The sequence below is a fragment of the Orbicella faveolata genome, unplaced genomic scaffold, assembly GCF_042242905.1.
Source record: "Orbicella faveolata isolate gen_17 unplaced genomic scaffold, um_ofav_v1 contig_34, whole genome shotgun sequence".
Lineage (NCBI taxonomy): Eukaryota > Metazoa > Cnidaria > Anthozoa > Scleractinia > Merulinidae > Orbicella > Orbicella faveolata.
The window spans coordinates 27,606,059-27,624,659 of record NW_028301563.1 but is presented as its reverse complement, the minus strand read 5'-3'; the positions used below and the strand labels follow the sequence as shown (position 1 = coordinate 27,624,659).

General features: G+C 39.7%; 1 pseudogene across 1 annotated transcript in view; it reads left to right on the top strand.

The window, feature by feature from the left end:
• The first annotated feature begins 9,563 nt into the window (after positions 1-9,563).
• LOC110055387 (uncharacterized) overlaps positions 9,564-18,601 on the top strand; it is a 23,174-nt pseudogene continuing 14,136 nt past the window's right edge. The window contains exons 1-2 of the transcript XR_016201153.1: positions 9,564-9,759; positions 12,054-12,161. The product of XR_016201153.1 is annotated as an uncharacterized LOC110055387 (transcript). The remainder of the gene's footprint in view (positions 9,760-12,053; positions 12,162-18,601) is intronic.

The window sequence follows — 18,601 nt, the reverse complement described above, 5'->3', positions numbered from 1 at the left end:
AGAGAAGGCGCTTCAGCTTGTCTCGAGTTGGTTTTGTTTAGCATCTAATTACTCTCTATATAAGCCTTTCCACTAATATCACGGAAAATCGCCCCATACATCTTTTCGGAAATTCTAAAAAAAATTTAAAATATCAAAGAAATTGTTCTAAATATCTCGAAAAACCCTCTCAATAACTACCATTTTTTCTAAAAATAGATAAATAAATAAATAAACCGATCGTGAATCACTTAGGCCAAAATTTTTAAACGTTTGTTTCAGTAGTTGGAGTTTGGGAGGAAGATTCGGGCGCTTCAATGGAGTACCACCGCCATTTTGGAAAATTGCTGCTTTAGCGCTTTTAGTGATACGAAAGACATTTGTTTATGGAAAGGCCTATCTATATAGCCAAGTGACTGCAATAAGCGTCGACGTAAGGTTTTAGCAATTACTGATTACTTTCGAAATTCAATTGAAACCGGTCAAGTGATAGAGCAGAATGCGAAAACAAAAAAAAAAAAGAGAATTGTATTTCTCTTCTTCCCTCCGTATGAGTGAGAGGGATCTGTAAGGCCAGTTGTATAACTTTTTTTGCATATTTTCGTTTACAATTCATAGTTTATACTCAAGGTTCAGGGTTTCTTTAAAACAAAATCGTCTGAGGCAAACTAGACAGTAATGAATGTTTTACTCATAACTGAAGTCTCCGTAAATGCGTTTTAACAATTCTTATGAACGTGAGTTGGCTAAATTATTATAATGGTTACTTTAGTAATTACTTGTTTTGGCCAGGTGAATAGATGAAAACTCCGAAAATGATTTATCAAATTTTCAAATTAACGTTTGCTTTAAAAAGAGTTTACTAATAAATTGGCGCTAGTCGTAGATTATTCCTGAAAGGTTCAAGCACTCTCTTCAGAAGCTACTTTTGTAATTTATTTGGTCAAAGTTGCTGATTTCTGGTGAGCAAACTATTTATTTTCAGCTGTACAGTACTGACGACTTTTTCCAAAATTAGTTAAACGTAACGTTAATGTTCAAGTACTTCTGCGCCTTTTGCAGATTTCAAGTTATAGTTTACATTCATTTGAAACAAATTTCAATTGAGTTGTTGATCGTAAAACTGGTTTTGTTAAATATTGTAGAGCAAACAAATCACCTCCATCCACCAAAATTCGTTTAGGAAAAATTCGATTTTAATTTTCCAGTGTATCTCTTTAGCTTCCTTAGTAAAATTCTTCCGATTTCGTGTTCATCACATTTTCCAAGAGAATCTGGATTATTTTGAAGGGATTCCAAATCCACATAAGAGGTAATAATGTCCGTGATAAGGTTCCGTGTCAGTTAACCCAAAAACGACCAATCCGCTATGGCGCCCCCGCTCCCCTCCCATCGCTACCTGTTTGACTAAAACCGCAGAAAGTTTATATTTTCCGAAAGCTTAATAATTGTACGTGACGATTAAAAATTTATTTCTAGTAAGTTAATTTCTTTTTTCTGAATATAGCGTTCCGTTATGAAAAGTGCAGAGGCCTGCATATCGAGTTCGCTTCCGGTCCCACTCACCGGGAGAAAGCGTTCATCACCGCATGTGTCCTTTTCGAGAAATTTTTATTACTTGCCTGATTAGGTTTTTACTCACAGTTAAGCTAGAAGGGTCGGTAAAAACAGTTATTGCCTTTGATAAAATAATCACAGTTTTGGTAATTAGCAAAGTAAGTAATAAAATTTGTATTGTATTGTATTGTACTACACTCTTTTTTCACTTTTTTTTATAAGATAATTGTTTTTAGGGCCCAAGCTGAATATTTTTATTTTTCGACCGATTTTACGCTGAAAATATTCTTGTGAATACTTTTAGATTCTAGCGTATGAAATATCTGTTTTCGAATGTATTTGGTGTCTGGATGGTGTTAAAGTAACTTTGGAGCCAGCCTGAAGGCATTAGAACCTAATATCACGCACATAACTTCTTGCACACGTTATTAGCATCGAACTTACGGCTAGTGCTGTTTTCGTTGCTCTTTTGGCAGTTTTGCCGTTTAGAGAAAGGAAGAATTTTATACGGTTTAGTTAAAAACGTATAATTGTATTGTATTGACGGATTTTACAGACATTGACAGAAAATTAGATTCAGTTCTTTTCAAAATCCCAGCCACGGGTTTATTCTTAAAACATATTCTTAAAATTTCGTAAATTGCAGCCTCGACCTCCTCATAAAACATATTCTTATAAAACGAAAGACCGTATTCCCCTCCGAACAGCCGAAGGGAAAGTGAGTGGCTTATTGTCAGAAGTAAGTCTGGTGGGAGCAAAAATAAAATCGTGGAAAAATCGGGTGGGGAAAAAAATTAAGTGTTTGATTGTTGATCTTCTGTGAAGGAAATCGAAGGGAACCGCCGATACAGACCAACCAGGGCTAGCAAATTACTTGTTCAGGTTTTTCTCCACGGTGCGTGTTGCTTTGAAAGCAACTTTTGTGTTGTAACTGAATTGTAATTAAGGCCGTACAGTTCAAATCTGGCGTACGCGTGGGTTTGACATTTCGGCCAAAAAAAGCAATACTGTTTGCGCAATTTGTAGGGATGATTTTATATGTGCCACTGAGCTGGGAAATATTACGTTTAATAAAGTTAGTCTTGGCCTCATATGTCCGTTATGTGACAGAAATTGAGGTCAATGAAAAAAAAGCGCACTGCTCGAAATAAAGTTGAGTATATGAGCTTTAAATCAAAGCGACACGCATTCACCGACGAAAAATCGAACATGGCTTTATTTTCTGCTTTAGACCTACAAAAGATATCAAATTAAGGTTAAAATCGTTGAACTGTAAAATGCCACTCAAATGTCACTTGAAATTTCTGGCAAAGTTGGAAATTTCGAAGCGGTCCGTACTCGGGGTCTGGATGGGAAAAGCCAGACTGCCGGTGCGCGCGCGATTAGCCAATCAGATTCAAGGATTCGGGATTCCGGACTACTGAGAAGCTGACAAAAGTAAGATTAAGTAGAAAGGGCGGCAAATTGACAGTCAACATTTGGAACATAATGGATCGATGAGAACTTTAGGTAAGCACACATAGCGCGCGTCAGCTGGTCTCGAGTGGGTTTTGTTTAGCATCTACATACTCCATGTAGCTCATTGATTGTAATGAGTGCAGGGGTAAATTTTTCAACCAATCTCAGAGATTATTCAACCAACACAGAAGTAATTACTGATTACCTTCGACATTCAATTGAAACCGCTCAATTAACAGGTCAGTATGTAGACCAGAATAAGTTTTGTTTCTTCTCATTTCACCTTATGCTTTGAACCAGTGGAAGGGATCTTTACCCTCGCTTGGAAAAAGGTTGTATAACTTTTTATGTATTTTCACTCAAAATTCACAGTTTATTTACATGATTCAGGGTTTCTTAACTTTCTTTAAACCAACATCATCTGGAGCAAACTAGAAGACAGTAAATGTTTTACTCAAAACTGAAGACTCATAAAGTCCGTGTTACATGTAACTGAGAATTCTTATTCAATAAACGCGTGTTGGCCAAATTATTAATATTATGATAACTATAATTATTACTTGGCCTGGCGAGGTAAATAAATGATAGCTCAGAAAATAACTCGTCAAATTTTCAAATTAACGTTTACTTCATTGCGTATCAGGAAATACAACCAAAAAATTCATGTAAAACTGAAGTTAGCTGAATAGAACAGACGGTGGGGGCCAAGATGTCAACCGTGGCGAATAAAGTGAAAAGCCACACTCCTTTTTTTTCATAAGAATATATTTCATAAAAATATCGGGGCTAAAATTTGCGAAATTTTAAGAATATTTTGAGAATAAACCCGAGGCTGAGATATTGAAAAGAATAAAATTTTTGTGTGTTGAAAGTTTGTAAATACAATACAATTGTGTGTTTTTAACTAGACCGGCAAAACTAGCCAAAAAGCAACAAAAACAGCGCTGGCTGGCCGTATGTTCGATGCAAACAACATTTCTACAAGAGTCTATGTGTGTAATATCAGGCTTTTATGCCTGCGAGCTGGCTCCAAAATTACACTTTAACACCATTCAGACACTAAACACATTCGAAAACACTGACAGATATTTTATATGCTATAACACAGAATATTCACAACGATATTTTCAGGCCAAAATCGGTAGAAAAATAAGAATATTCTTATAAGAAAATTCTTATAAAAAGTGTACTATCAGAATTTGAAGAAAGTCACGGAATTATTCAAAGCCCCGGCCAACAAATTTAGGACAAATGTCTTACATCTCTCAAGATTAAAGTCGATATTAGCAGCACTTTACAGTCGTCCGAAACAGTGGCCGAACCTTAAAAATATAAAGCTGCCGATAACAATATCCTTTGGTTTTTCATCGACACCACTAACTGGAATTGTAAAGTTTAATTCCAAGGTGAATAACTTTAAATCTGCGAAGAGGAAAAAGCTCACAAAAAATAATCGAGCCTCTTATAAAAAGAGTGTGAATCAATTTCAAACCGACATTAAACTCGCCTGTCTCATCAGTCTCATTACGACGGTTAGATAGACCCTTTCACACTAGGTTGGTCAATAAAGGGTTCCACTAGCTGAGGACATGACTGTAAAAATGTCGCCGTTGATTTGTCCAGGCAAATCGCGATCTGCAAAAATAAAACTAAAAGCTAAAACAAAATTGTAATTGACCCAATGCAAGGTCCACACGTCGCAATATTTCCCGAAATTAAATCATTTTTGGTAGCCGTTCCAAGAGAAATTCCATGCTTTTGAATTTGGAGGCAGAGCACTCGATAAAGGTACATACTCCTTCCTCGTTCAACCGGTATCATTTTGAAGTAAGTTTTCATTTATTTGCAATTGATTGCGTTGTTTTCTGAGTCTCTGAGAAAATAGTAAGATTTAAATTAACGGATCCAAGATAGCGGTTTTATCTACTACATGTGACGTCATAACAAACAAAAAAGCTTAGGCCCATCTGCTGAGCAAAATATTTTTGATACATGTTATCAAAATGAAAACCTAAGGGGCGTCCATCCGTTCCCCGCCCGGTGCCAGGGTGAGGATACGAGTTTGCTTGTACGCATTAATTAGCAATAATGAGTCAGCCTTCCCGCCCTGATGAAAATAGTTATTTATCACCTCATAATCAAGATCTTTTAATTCATGTAATAATGACTTTTCCTAGCTGATGGCGTTTTCACCAAACACCACATTCAGTGAAACCAGCCCTTTACCTTATTTGGCTTGTCTTGTTCCTGGCAAATCCGTTGAGCTCCAGGAGAAGTTAAGAAACATCACAAACTCCGTCATCCTTCCCCTCCACTTGTTAATGGCGTCGCTATCCTTCCTTAGTAATTTGCTTCTTCTTGTTGCTGTTGCGCGAATGAAGACTCGCCAGCATCCCTCCCTTAAGCTCCTGTGCAGCTTGGCCATTAGCGACTTGTTGTGGGCGGTAGTGGGCTTCTCCAGAGGTATGCGAAAAGCCACAGACATATATCTGTGTCCAATGAAAAGGGAAGAATACACCTATACCTCTATGCTGTGCCTCTTTGCAACTATGAGTAACCTGGCCGCCATTAGCAGAGACCGATATCGTGCAGTGCGAACGCCACGGTGGTATCGGGCTCACATGACCAAGTCACGTGCGTTGAAAGAAGCCATTGTCAGCTGGTCAGCAAGTCTCACCCTGGTCATCTTGGTTTTCGTTTCATCTCGACTATTACCAGAAAAAAGATTTCTTGCACACATCGTGGGAGTCATATTCTACCTTCTTTGCTTGATCATAATCATTACCTGTTATGCTGGCATCTTCGTGTCCAACAGAAGGCACAACAAGCATATGTTCCAAAAGGAAATGCAATCGCTCGCTGCCTTGAAGAGAGAAAAGAAGCTTGCTTGGACAGTCGGGTTCATTCTATTGGCGCTGGGGCTTACATTCCTACCGGCTTTAGCAAGTCCAATTGTATTAATTACAATGGGTTACAGAGGCCTAGCTCCCTTCAGGCCTTTTATTATGGTACTTATTACTTTTAACGGATTAATAAATCCCTTGATAAACTGTGGAAGAAACGATGCCATTCGAAGATCAATATGGGACCTATTTGTTTGTAGAAGAGCTACGCGTTGTGTCCCAACGGGGGCAGTCGTTCCTTAACGTGGTATGTTACTCTACAGAGAGCCTAGTCAATCTGCTTCGAAAGGAAAATACATTTTTAGCATAGCCCTCGCTCAAATGGTTCATAAAACGGATTTATACCATGTCATTGAATCAAAACTGCAGTAGATTACGAATTCAATCTGAATCTCTAGCTGACAGTTTTTAAATAAATGAGTGAATAAATAAGTAGACTTTTACATTGGAAATTAAAACAATACACATAGCGAGCCGTAAGTGGTCTCTTGTCATTTGTGACCCGAATAATTTTGTTTTGCCTGTGTGTCTTCATCAATTTTTTTTACTTGTTTTATTTTCTTTTATCGATTACATCCGGCTGCGCCGTTTCCACCTATCAGTGGAATTGTTGATTATTTCGAATGTCAAGAGCTCTTCCTCCATAATGATTTAAGTTAGCGCCCCGGGCCGAGTTCTACGAGAATTTTGATATCAGTTTTGTAACTTTTCGGTGAGTTTTTCTGTTTTCTTTATTGTTTATCCTTCAGTTTTGAGCTTGATTAATTCCAAAATACTCAAAACATAAAAAGTGAAAAACGTTTTCATACAAGAAAAATTAATAGCGTGTCCATGAAAGGGACGAGGCACGGTGGCCTCATGGTCAGTGCGCTCGTCTCCGGATCGAGCGATCCGGGTTCAAGCCCTGGCCGGGGACATTGTGTTGTGTACTTGGGCAAGACACTTTACTCTCACAGTGCCTCTCTCTACCCAGGTGTATAAATGGGTACCGGCGAACTTAACGCTGGGGGTAATCCTGCAATGGACTAACATCCCATCCAGGGGGGAGTAGAAATACTCCTAGTCGCTTTATGCTACGGAAACCGGGATAAGCTCCGGCCTGATGGGCCACTTGGCTCGTATACAGACTTTACCTTACCTTTTACCATGAGAGAACCAGGCAAAGGATGATACAGCTCCAATTACCGATTTTGCTGAAACTTGGCACAAATGTTGGGTGTCTGTGGCAAAATAATAGGTCAAAACATTTTATTCCCTCCAAGTTAGGAGGACTCCCCCCTGCAAAAATGGTCATTTGGCACCCATACAAGAAAAGTCATGCGAAAATGATATCTACTAAATAATGTTTTACAATTATCAGACTCAAAGCCCTGAATGTCAGTTTAACTACGCAATTTAATTTATCCCCGTGGCTATATCTTGTCTCGATACAGTTTTTTTCTGGACCGTACCAAACATTTTGAATCAGCTTTTAAACAATCTCCATTGATCAGATCAACATAAAGATTACACCAGAAGTTTGAAATGGATCGAAGTTTGGTATTAAGTATCGATTTTTTATTTATTGGTTTATAGTTTCCATGGAAATATCGATTGCTTTAAGAAATACATTATAGCCAATCTTTGTTCCTATTTCCAATTACTGGTGTTATTATACATTGTAGTCACCATCTGTCTTCTCATCGGCTAAAAGCCTACACTTAGTTCTGGGAATCAGCGCAACCTAGCTACAGATTATTCACTGATCTGCTGGCAGATTTAATTAGTAAATAATCTGTAGTTTGCGCGCGCAATGCATGATTTCCAAGAGCAATGTCAAGTTCACGTAAGAACATGGCTTCTCGAAAATCAACTGTGTTCGGTGCGATAATGCGTTTGTCGTTATTTTCTTTAAAAGAATGTATAATAAAACAATTATTAGATTCGGTTTTTGTGATATCCGAAATAATTAAGGTCTCGGTTAGTGTTATCAGCCTCGGCCTTCGGCTTCGGCTGATAACATTTAGCTCGACCTTGATTATTCCGGGTATCACAAAAACCTCTGCCAATAATTGTTAATAATTTTCTTATCGATCCGATTGAGGTAAGACTGTTTACAAACTGACTGAAAATACTTGGGATGATCCAGAAACAAAATGTATCAAGAGACCTTATGACGAAAAAAGGTAAAGGATAAACAATATAGAAAACAGAAAAACTCACTGAAAAGGCACAAAACTGATATCAGAACTCTCGCTAATCTTGGGTTAGCTTAATCGGGATTTGAACAACTCGGCCCAGGGCGCTAACTTAAATCATTATCTGATTCTTAATTTTATTAACACGTAGGGACCAAACCACCCCCCAAATGTTTCGTCAGTTCTTGGGTATTTCACATTATTTCGCATTACTTAAAAAGTATTGACTCTTTCTACACCAAACTTGGCAGATGAGCAGGAGACCTATTGCCAATTATATTTACGTGAAAAATGTCAGTAAATGTCAAAGTTGTGACGTCACATTGATGACGTCATGTTTTTTGCCACTCTTAAAGTTTTTAATATGCATACTTTTTACAATGGTTTCGAAAGAGCACATCAAGGGGAGTTGAAACCTGAAAAAATTTTGTCCATATCACAAACATTAAATGAAATATGGCATTTTTAAATATGAAAAAAAACTCTGCAAAATATGGGGTCCCCCCCTTGAGAAAAATCCCCAAATTGGAGCCATAATTTTGTTCCAGCAAATGCAGCTATGTTGCACATGTGATGTGCCAGATGACTAAAGCAAAAATAAAGAAGAAAATCGGGATAAAAAATTATCCCTCTAGTGTTATTGCGTTAAAATTAGTTTTGTTACGTCATAACTTGTGACGTCACCGTTTTTTACTGTTAATACCATCCTAACAAAGCCGAAAATCAAATTTCTAAAACCATACGATTTTTGACAACATCAAGCTTTCTATTTTTCTAGATTATAAGCCTTCCTAGAAAAAAACGTAACAAATAAACCCGAGAGACTGACTTAAGAAGGACAGTATGGTTAAGCAAATTCCGGGGGGGACAACAAAAAATTATTTAATTTACCATATCTCAAAAAACTGAATCATCATAGCAAAAAACGGTTTTCGGCATTTCCAATGACATAATCTTTACATCAGATTTTACAAAAAATTATAGCACGTTTTGGTGACGTCATCAATTATGACGTCATAATCTGACATTTTGTCACAACTTCTAAATTAAAATAGACTGGAGAACAAAGAAAGCTCATCTGCCAAGCTTGGTTCAGAAATACATAAACCAAGCAAATATAGCCTTCATGAAGCATCAGGGGGTGGTTTGGCCCCAACGTGAATGAAAATTTGGGAGTTATATTTTTGGTGGCCAAACAGTAAAAACCAGCAATTGGTCTTAGGTTTCCTCGCCATAAGTTTATTTATTTTGTCTATGAAATAAAAATTGCTAATAGGTCTGTGTAAATGTAATGACCAATAAAGTTTAATACGATACAATTTGAAGTAAAAAGGTATCTATTAAAAGTAAGATGATGTTGATATGTCATGTTACAGCAAAACCCAGGGGATTGGTTCCATCCATTTCCCCTCTCCCTCCTTCCCCTCCCCTACCACAGTTGGGGTACTAGTTTGTGTGTACGTCCAAGGGTTAAAAATAATAACTTGCATTAGATGTCACGAGGTAGAGAGATTATACCCGTCTTCTGATGTTTTCGATTCCGTTGCATCATTTCTTGAAGGTCGTGGTTTGTTTCGGAAGTGGATCGAAGACGTTTTTCTCGCTTTTTCGCAGAGAATTGACAAATTCTAGGTAGCCGTACCGTGGAAGGAGACATTTGGCGAAGGTGAAACGTATTTTCATTAGTGAGTATCGAGTTGTTTGATATTCTGTAGTCGCGCTTGTTGTCCTAGTTGTGATCGAATGAGAGTGCCGCATGCTTCAGTCGATCAACGGTGTACTAACATTACCCAGTGGACGATGTACCATCTTTTACTCAAGGCTACGTGGATTTATAATTGGCAAATAGAGGGGTTATATTTAGTTGTTGATGATTCGAGCCAGATCAACCACATAACTCCCTTTTATGCAAAATCAGATTACAGTTATTTTAGCGAGATGAAAGCTGTGTGAGGTTCCTTTGCCTAAGATATGGGAGCTGTATTGTGTAATCAGATCTTGAAGTAGAACGATGTAAGGTTTTATTATATATATGTGTATTTGTGTCAAATCCCGTACTTAAGCTTCACTTTGCAATATTATATTCGGCCCCGCAACATGTAAGTGAACATACGTGAATGATATGCCTTCCATACTTCTGGTTAGACTATGGCACAAAACTGATCGAAAGACGAGTTGGTTACTCAGTTTGCTATCGCTTTCAATGAACAACGCGCTGTATTTTGTTGGTCCTCGCCAGCTGCCAACAAAGGTTTTGAGGCGAAGAAGGACATCCCAAGCAGCATAATGTACATAGACGTTAACTGATATCAAGAATTCAGCATACAATTGTATCTGACTGCACGTGTAAAATGTAAGCTTTAGACATAACATATGTGATCTTTAGAGTTAAAATATCTTAAGACTTGAAAGGACATTTATCTTAAATTTACACTGGGCACTTGGCTATTTGAAATTATTTCTTGAAGTAATTAAGTTAGTATTGACTTCTTGACCTTTAATGCAGACGGAACAGCAGCAAGCGACAGTTTATGCAAATTTACATGGGTGCATGTAACCACATTGTAGGTTATCGTTACGCTTGTCACGCCTAGGATTATGTTCTTGACGTCTTTGTGGCATCGTGCTGATCGTGCGCGCATGATTTCGGTAACTGTGTTAGAGAGAACGCAGTTCTAATCGTGTAATGCGGCAAAATTCGAGTTTCCGTGAATTTGCCCCCTTCCCCCCCAAAAAAAATTATTCAGGAGCGAAAGACGTCATCTCCATGTTGGTCCTTGTGCTTTCTTTCGATGAAGTCAGTGAAAATGGCAGTTAAAAACCTTGCAGACATGTGTCCATGTGCTTTCTTTCAACTGTTATACATTATAATCATGAAATATTTTCGCTCGTGCGCGATTGGTCTAAACACGTCACGTGACCGAATATTCCCCACCTAAAACTGGGGAATATCCGAGAATATTCCCCAATTTTCAAAACTGCGCTTGTTGCGAAAAAGATATCAAGGATACTAAACACAACAGCCTCCATTTTGCGCGAGAATATACTGGGATATTTGTCCTTGGACATTACCTGTTCCTCGAAACTGTTCGCTTCTCGGAACAGATAATGTCCGCGGACAAGTATCCTAGCATATTTTCGCGCTAAATGGAGGCTATTGTTTATATATTACGGACTTTCGAGTGTCGAGGAAGCTTATTGTGGACTGTAGCGGAGAAGTTGTTTATTTAAAGTTTGAATTGTGTGATAATCGTATTTAGAAACCTTGCAGATATGTCTTCAAGAAATGTGCACAACTTCTCATACAAACAGAAAGTCGGGGGGGGGGGACTTCCCCTTATTTTGGGTGAAAAAAGAAGAAATGACTGAAGGAAGAAAAGCCGGCAGGGCAAGTTAAGCAAAACCGTCCTCTCCCCCCCCCCCCCCCCACCCTTTAGCTCAAGGTCTAGATGTGCCACTGCGACCTGCGACCTGCCCGTCCTCAGTTATAAATTTGTAGGAATATTTAATGCCAGTGTATTTAGTGAGCTAGCCGAGCATACTGAAAGCAAAACAAAAATTTCGAAATGTCGAAATAAAGCGTGTGGCAAAACGCTCGCCTTGAACACGCTCTGTCGCGCTCGTAGTGAAAATGCAGTAGCTGATCAAAAACCACGGAATACAAGCTTGGGAGATAAAACGTCACTTTATTGTTGTTGCTGTTTTTTTTTTGGCCTTATACGAATTTATAGCATCGTACAGACATCGACTGAGATCCTTGTTTTAGAAAGCCAGACGACCGGGGACAGGGTCCCTCAATGGAATTTTTGATGAGGGTCAGTGTTCAGCGTTTTCTTTGAAACTGTCCAATCCTATTTAACACCTGATGCCAAAATTGATACCAAACTGGCCGTTTGGTGGGTCAATCTGTAGCTTTTAAATTAAAATAAGTTTCAAATGGACTGTATCACTGACTATTTCCTCATTGTGTTCCAACCAGCCAAGAAATTGGATGATAGGACGTTACATTCTTGAGATCAGTCTCAAAAGCTGATGGCGAATAGTTCATGTAACCCCGAAAATCAGCTTGATGACGATACATTGAGAGGTAAGAAAATACTACAAATGATAGTTGAGAGCCCATAATGCTCACATGCAAACGCTAGACCATGCACCAATACTGCACAGGACTGTACGGTTTTCAAGTTGTTGGTTGTTAAACATTAGTATAATATACATGAGCTGCTATCACTCCTCTTGCATAATGAACCTAGAAAATAACATATTTCAGTTGAATTAAAAAAGAAACTCGAACACTAACAAGGTATCCACGAATGTGATCACATGCCCTACAGTAGCCGTATAGTTCCCCTAATCATAACACATTAAGGGTACCAAGTTTTGATGTGTTTACTATAATGTGAGCTTACCCTGTCCTTGCTGGTATTCGGTCCCTTCGCTTGGAATGAGACTACTCTACTGCAAGAAAAGCGTAACTATGTCTGCATGGTTCGTTCACGGGACGCACGAGGCTTCTACTGTAAGTACCGCAGAGAAATGGTAGGAAATTTTCCTAGCATTCCTTACATACTCTCACTAGGGTTCTTCGTCTTGCGGCCAGGGAAGGCGTCATAATCTGTTTCAGTGACAGGTCGATGATATAAAATAAAAAATAAACCAGAAAGGGTCGATCGAATATGAGACAAGCTTTAACATGAAGTCACGATATTAATAGTGCTTTAAAAGTAAATAGTGCGTTCAAGTCATTCCCGATGCTTTCAAATGATGGCGGACTCCTCTAACGCTAATAATCTGCAATAAAACAAAATTATTATATATCGGATCACGTCTAACAACACGTGAAGAAAGACTTGGGCAGGAAAGAAAACGTGCGCGGACAAAACCGGGGAATGCCGATAAATCAAGTAATCCCCCAATAATGAACGAATTACACAACATGAACCTTCCTCTGCTTCTCCCCCTGAACCAAGTTCAGATCTACAAACTGAACTTAAAGATAACAAAGTGCCTACGAATGGATGTTGAGCGCGGCGAGCAGACGTAAATGTCTTGTTTACGCAATGAAAGCCATCACAATAAACTCTGAGCTTGCATCGAGATGCTTGTCCGGGCGTAAAGGAGCGTTTGATTAATCAATCTAACGCAGATCTTAAGGAATAAAAACCCAGATGATCTGGAATACTTGTCTGTGTATGTCGTTGGCAGTGGGAGCCACGTGCAGTATTATCATGCTCGGCAATTGAAGTTATTGTATAGAAAATATCGCATAATTACACAGCCGAGGGCAAAAACAAAAAGCGCGAGGAGAAACTTAGTACATGGAGCTAAGATAGATTGTCAATGTTTTAGTAGACCATGCACGGCTACCAATCGCTTGACCAAGCGCTTGGCCAATGGCTCATACACGCAACGAATCGTAAAAGTCCGTAAGTAACGACCTGCGAAAGAAGTGAGTCCACCCCCATCCCCTGACAATAGAGGAATTAAGGTTCAAAAGTATAATTATTTTTCCAATCAATAACCTAAATAACGTACGATAAACTAATGACGATTCAACTAGGGAAGGTATAGCTTATTCCAGGAGGCGTCATGAAGCGCCCTGGTAAAACAAACCCCGCAAAATTTTCATCAAGTAACAAGAAGGTACTAACAGGACCTTGTCTCAAAATTGAAATTACTAAAATTGACAACTTTGCATCATTTTTAACAGGAACGCATAAAAGAACGTTTAATCAAATTGAAATTAAAAACTCGACCAGAGCAGTTAAATATTTATAAAGCAGACTAACGTAGCAGTGCATCATGAACAGTAAAAATAGTTTAAGGTATCTTACATCATGGTCTACATATAAAGTTCCCACCCATGTGCCAGCAACATAAATTTCAAGTGGACTGAAGAATGTCTAAACGATTCATAAGAACTCAGTGTTTTTACGAATCACACCCACAGCCTTAGAGGAATACAGCCCTGTTATCATGGAATTAAAAAACAAACAAACAAACCAACAACAACAAAAAAAAACACCAGGAAGAGAAACCTACAGTAGAAGTCATTTGCGTTCCCTCATGGGGTGAGAGATTCTCGCCCATGTCAACTTTCTTTTCTCTGGTAAGATCTCGCACGTTTAGAGATGCGCCACACTTGCGTTTTAGGTGCAGGGATCCCAACAATGCTAACCTAACTTTTTAAAAACTCTACTTTTAGCCCTCCCCCAAATCTACACATGTGTATTTCACTTGTGGAAAACTATTGATTTGCACAGTGTTTGGGTTGGAAATTCTCGCCCATATCAACTTTCTTTTCCCTCGTAAGTTCTCGCACCTAGAGAGATGCGCCACACTCGCGTTTTAGGTGCGGGGATCCCAGTATATGCTTACCTAACATTTTAAAGATGCTACTTTTAGCCCTCCCCCAAATCTACACACATGTATTTCACTTGTGGAAGTCTATCGATTTGGACAGTTCTTGGGTTGGACGTTCTTGCCCATATCAACTCTCTTTTCTCTCGTAAGTTCTCGCACGTTTAGAGCTGCGCCACACTCGCGATTTAGGTTCCGTAATCCCAACCAACGGTTATTTAACTTTTTGAAGATGCTGCTTTTAGCCCTCCCCTAAATTTACACACGTTTATTTTACTTCTGGAAGTCTATCGATTTGGACAGTGCTTGGGTGAGAGATTTACGCCCATATCAACTTTCCTTTCTCTAGTAAGTTCTCGGGCGTTTAGAGATGCGCCACACGCGCATTTTAGGCGCAGGGATCCCAACCAATGCTTACCTAACCTTTTAAAGATGCTGCATCTAGCCCTGCCCCAAATCTACACACGTAAATTTCACTATCAATTTTCTTTTCTCTCGTAAGTTCTAGCGCGTGTAGAGATGCGCCACACGCGTTTTAGGTGCAGGGATCGCAACCAATGCTTACCTAACGTTTTGAAAATGCTACTTTTAGCCCTCCCCCAAATCTACACACGTGTATTTCACTTGTTGAAGTCTTTCGATTTGGACAGTGCTTGGTTGAGAGATTCTCGCCTATATCAACTTTGTTTTCTCTCGGAACTTCTTGCGCGTTTAGACATGTGTCACACTCGCGTTTAAGTGCGGGAATCCCAACCAATGCTTATGTAACTTTTTAAAGATGCTACTTTTAGCCCTCTCCCAAATTTACACACGTGTTTTTCACTTGTGGAAAACTATCGATTTGCGCAGTGTTCGGGTTGGAGATTCCTGCCCATATCAACTTTCTTTTCTCTCGTAAGTTCTCGCGCGTTTAGAGATGCGCCACACTCGCGTTTCAGGTCCCAACCAATGCATAGCTAACCTTTTAAAGATGCTACTTTTAGCCCTGCCCCAAATCTACACGTGTGTAATTTACTTGTGGAAGTCTATCGATTTCAACAGTGCTTAAAGTCGCCGAGACCGGGCTACGCACAGCGAGATTTTGAGCAACACTGGGTCGATTTCTAGGAACTTGGGCGATTTTTCCGTGTCCCAGGGACTCCAAACTAACTCGCGAAGACTTTGATTTTTTAGTGAAATGGTTAAAGGAAAAATTTTGAACGCTTGGTTATGAGAAGTCTGGCCGAAATATAGCCACTTTGTGACTAGAAAGTCGCCGGGACGGGGCTACGCGAGGGGTGATTTTGACCTAGTTTGAGTCGATTACCGGGAACTTGGGCGATATTTCCGAGTCCCAGGAACTATAAACTAATTCGAAAAGACTTTAATTTTCAGTGAAAGGGACAGAAGAAAAATCTTTTAACGCTTGGTTATGGGCAGTCTGGTTGTAATATATCCCCTCCTCAACTCACTTAATGACTAGAAACTCGCTGAGACTGGGCTACGCGCAGCGTGATTTTGACCAGCTTTAGGCCGATGTCCAGAATCTTGGGCGATATTTCCGAGTCCCGGGACTCTAAAATAACTCGAGAAGACTTTGGTTTTTAGTGAAATGGACGGAGGAAAAATTTTTGAACGCTTGGTTATGAGCAGTCTGGCTGAAAAATAGCCACTTGGTGACTAGAAAGTCGCCGAGACCGGGCTACGCCAAGCGTGATTTTGACCAACTTTGGGTCGATATCCAGAAACTTGAGCGGTATTTCCGAGTCCCAGGGACTCTAAACTAATTCGAGAAAACAAGCGAGTAAAAGAGATCTAAATGGGCGAGAATCTTTCACCCAGGCATTGTCCAAATCGACAGACTTCCAAAAGTGAAAGGCACTTGTGTAGATTTGAGAAAGGGACAAATCTAGCATCTTTAAAAAGTCCAGTACTTATAATCCAGTACTTATAATTCCAATACCAAAAGCCCGAGTATGGCGCATCTCTAAACGCGCGAGAACTTACTAGCGAAAATTTACTTGATATAGTCGAGAATCTCTTACCCAAGCACTGTCCAAATCGATAGACTTTTCCAGGTGAAATACACTTGTGTAGATTTGGGGGAGGGCTAAAAGTAACAGCTTTAAAAAGTTAGGTATGCATTGGTTGCGTTTCCCGCACCTAAAACGCGAGTGTGGCGCATCTCTAAACGCGCGAGAACTTATGGGAGAAATGAAAGTTAATATGGGCGAGAATATTCAACCTAAGAACTGTCCAAATCGATAAACTTTTACAAGCGAAATACACGTGTCTAGATTTGACGGAGGGCTAAAAGTAGAACCTTTGAAAAGTTAGGTAACCATTGCTTGGGATCCTGGCACCTAAAACGCGAGTGTGGCGCATCTCTAAACGGGTAAGAACTTACGGGAGAAAAGAAAGTTAATAAAGGCGAGAATATTCAACCTAAGAACTGTCCTAATCCACAGACTTCCACAAGTGAAATAAACGTGTGTAGATTTGGGAGAGGGCTAAAAGTAACAGCTTTAAAAAGTTAGGTATGCATTGGTTGCGTTTCCCGCACCTGAAACGCGAGTGTGGTACATCTCTAAATGCGCGAGAACTTACAAGAAGAAAGAAAGTTGATAGTGGCGAGAATCTCTCACCCAAGTACTGTCCAAATCGATAGACTTCCACAAGTGAAATACACGTGTGTAGATTTACGGGAGAACTAAAAGTAGCATCTTTAAAGAGGTAGGTAAGCAATGTTTGGGATCCTCGCACCTGAAGCGCGAGTGTGGTACGTCTTTAAATGCGCGAGAACTTACGAGAAAAAAGAAAGTTGATAGTGGCGAGAATCTCTCACCCAAGAACTGTCCGAATCGACAGACTTCGACAAGTAAAATACACGTGATGATTTAGAGGAGGGTTAAAAGTAGCACCTTTAAAAAGTTAGGTAAGCATGGCTTGGGATCCGCGCACCTAAAACGCGAGTGTGGCGCATCTCTAAACGCGTGAGAATTTACGGGAGAAATGAAAGTTGATATGGGCGAGAATATTCAACCTAAGAACTGTCCTAATCCATAGACTTTTACAAGTGAAATAGAGGTGTGCAGATTTGGGGGAGGGCTAAAAGTAACACCTTTAAAAAGTTAGGTAAACATTGGTTGGGATCCCCGCACCTAAAACGCAAGTGTGTGGGGCATCTCTAAGCGCGTGAGGACTTACGGGAGAAATAAAAGTTAATATGGGCGAGAATATTTTACCTAAGAACTGTCCTAACTCATAGACTTTTACAACTGAAACAAACGTGTGTAGATTTGGGGAAGGGCTAAAAGTAGCACCTTTAAAGAGTTAGGTAAGCAATGGTTGGGATCCCCGCACCTGAAACGCTAGTGTGGTGCGTCTGTAAATGCGCCAGAACTTACGAGAAAAAAGAAAGTTGATAGTGGCGAGAATCTCTCACCCAAGCACTGTCCAAATCGATAGACTTCCACAAGTGAAATACACGTGTGTAGATTTACGGGAGAGCTAAAAGTAGCATTTTTAAAGAGTTAGGTATGCAATGGTTGGGATCCCTGCACCTGAAACGCGAGTGTAGTGCATCTCTAAATGCGCGAAAACTTACGAGAGAAAAGAAAGTTGATAGTGGCGAGAATCTCTCACCCAAGCACTGTTTAGATCGATAGACTTCCACAAATGAAATACACGTGTGTAGATTTAGGGCAGGGCTAAAAGTAGCACCTTTAAAGAGTTAGGTAAGCATTGCCTGGGATCCATGCACATAAAACCCAAGTGTAGCACATCTCTAAACGCGTGAGAACTTACGGGAGAAATGAAAGTTAACATGGGCGAGAATATTCAACCTAAGAACTGTCCTAATCCATAGACTTACAAGTGAAATAAACGTGTGTAGATTTGTGGGAGGGCTAAAAGTAGGACCTTTAAAGAGTTAGGTAAGCAATGTTTGGGATCCCCGCACCTGAAACGCGAGTGTGGTGCATCTCTAAATGCGCTAGAACACGCGGGAGAAAAGAAAATTGACATGGGAAAGAATATCTATTTCAAGCGCTGTCCAGGTCGATAGACTTCCACAAGTGAAATACACTTGTAAAGATTTGGGGGGGGGGGGGAGGGGCAAAACTAGCATTTTTAAAGAGCCTTGTAAGCGTAGTTTGGGGTCCCCACACAAAAAACGCGCGTGTGCCG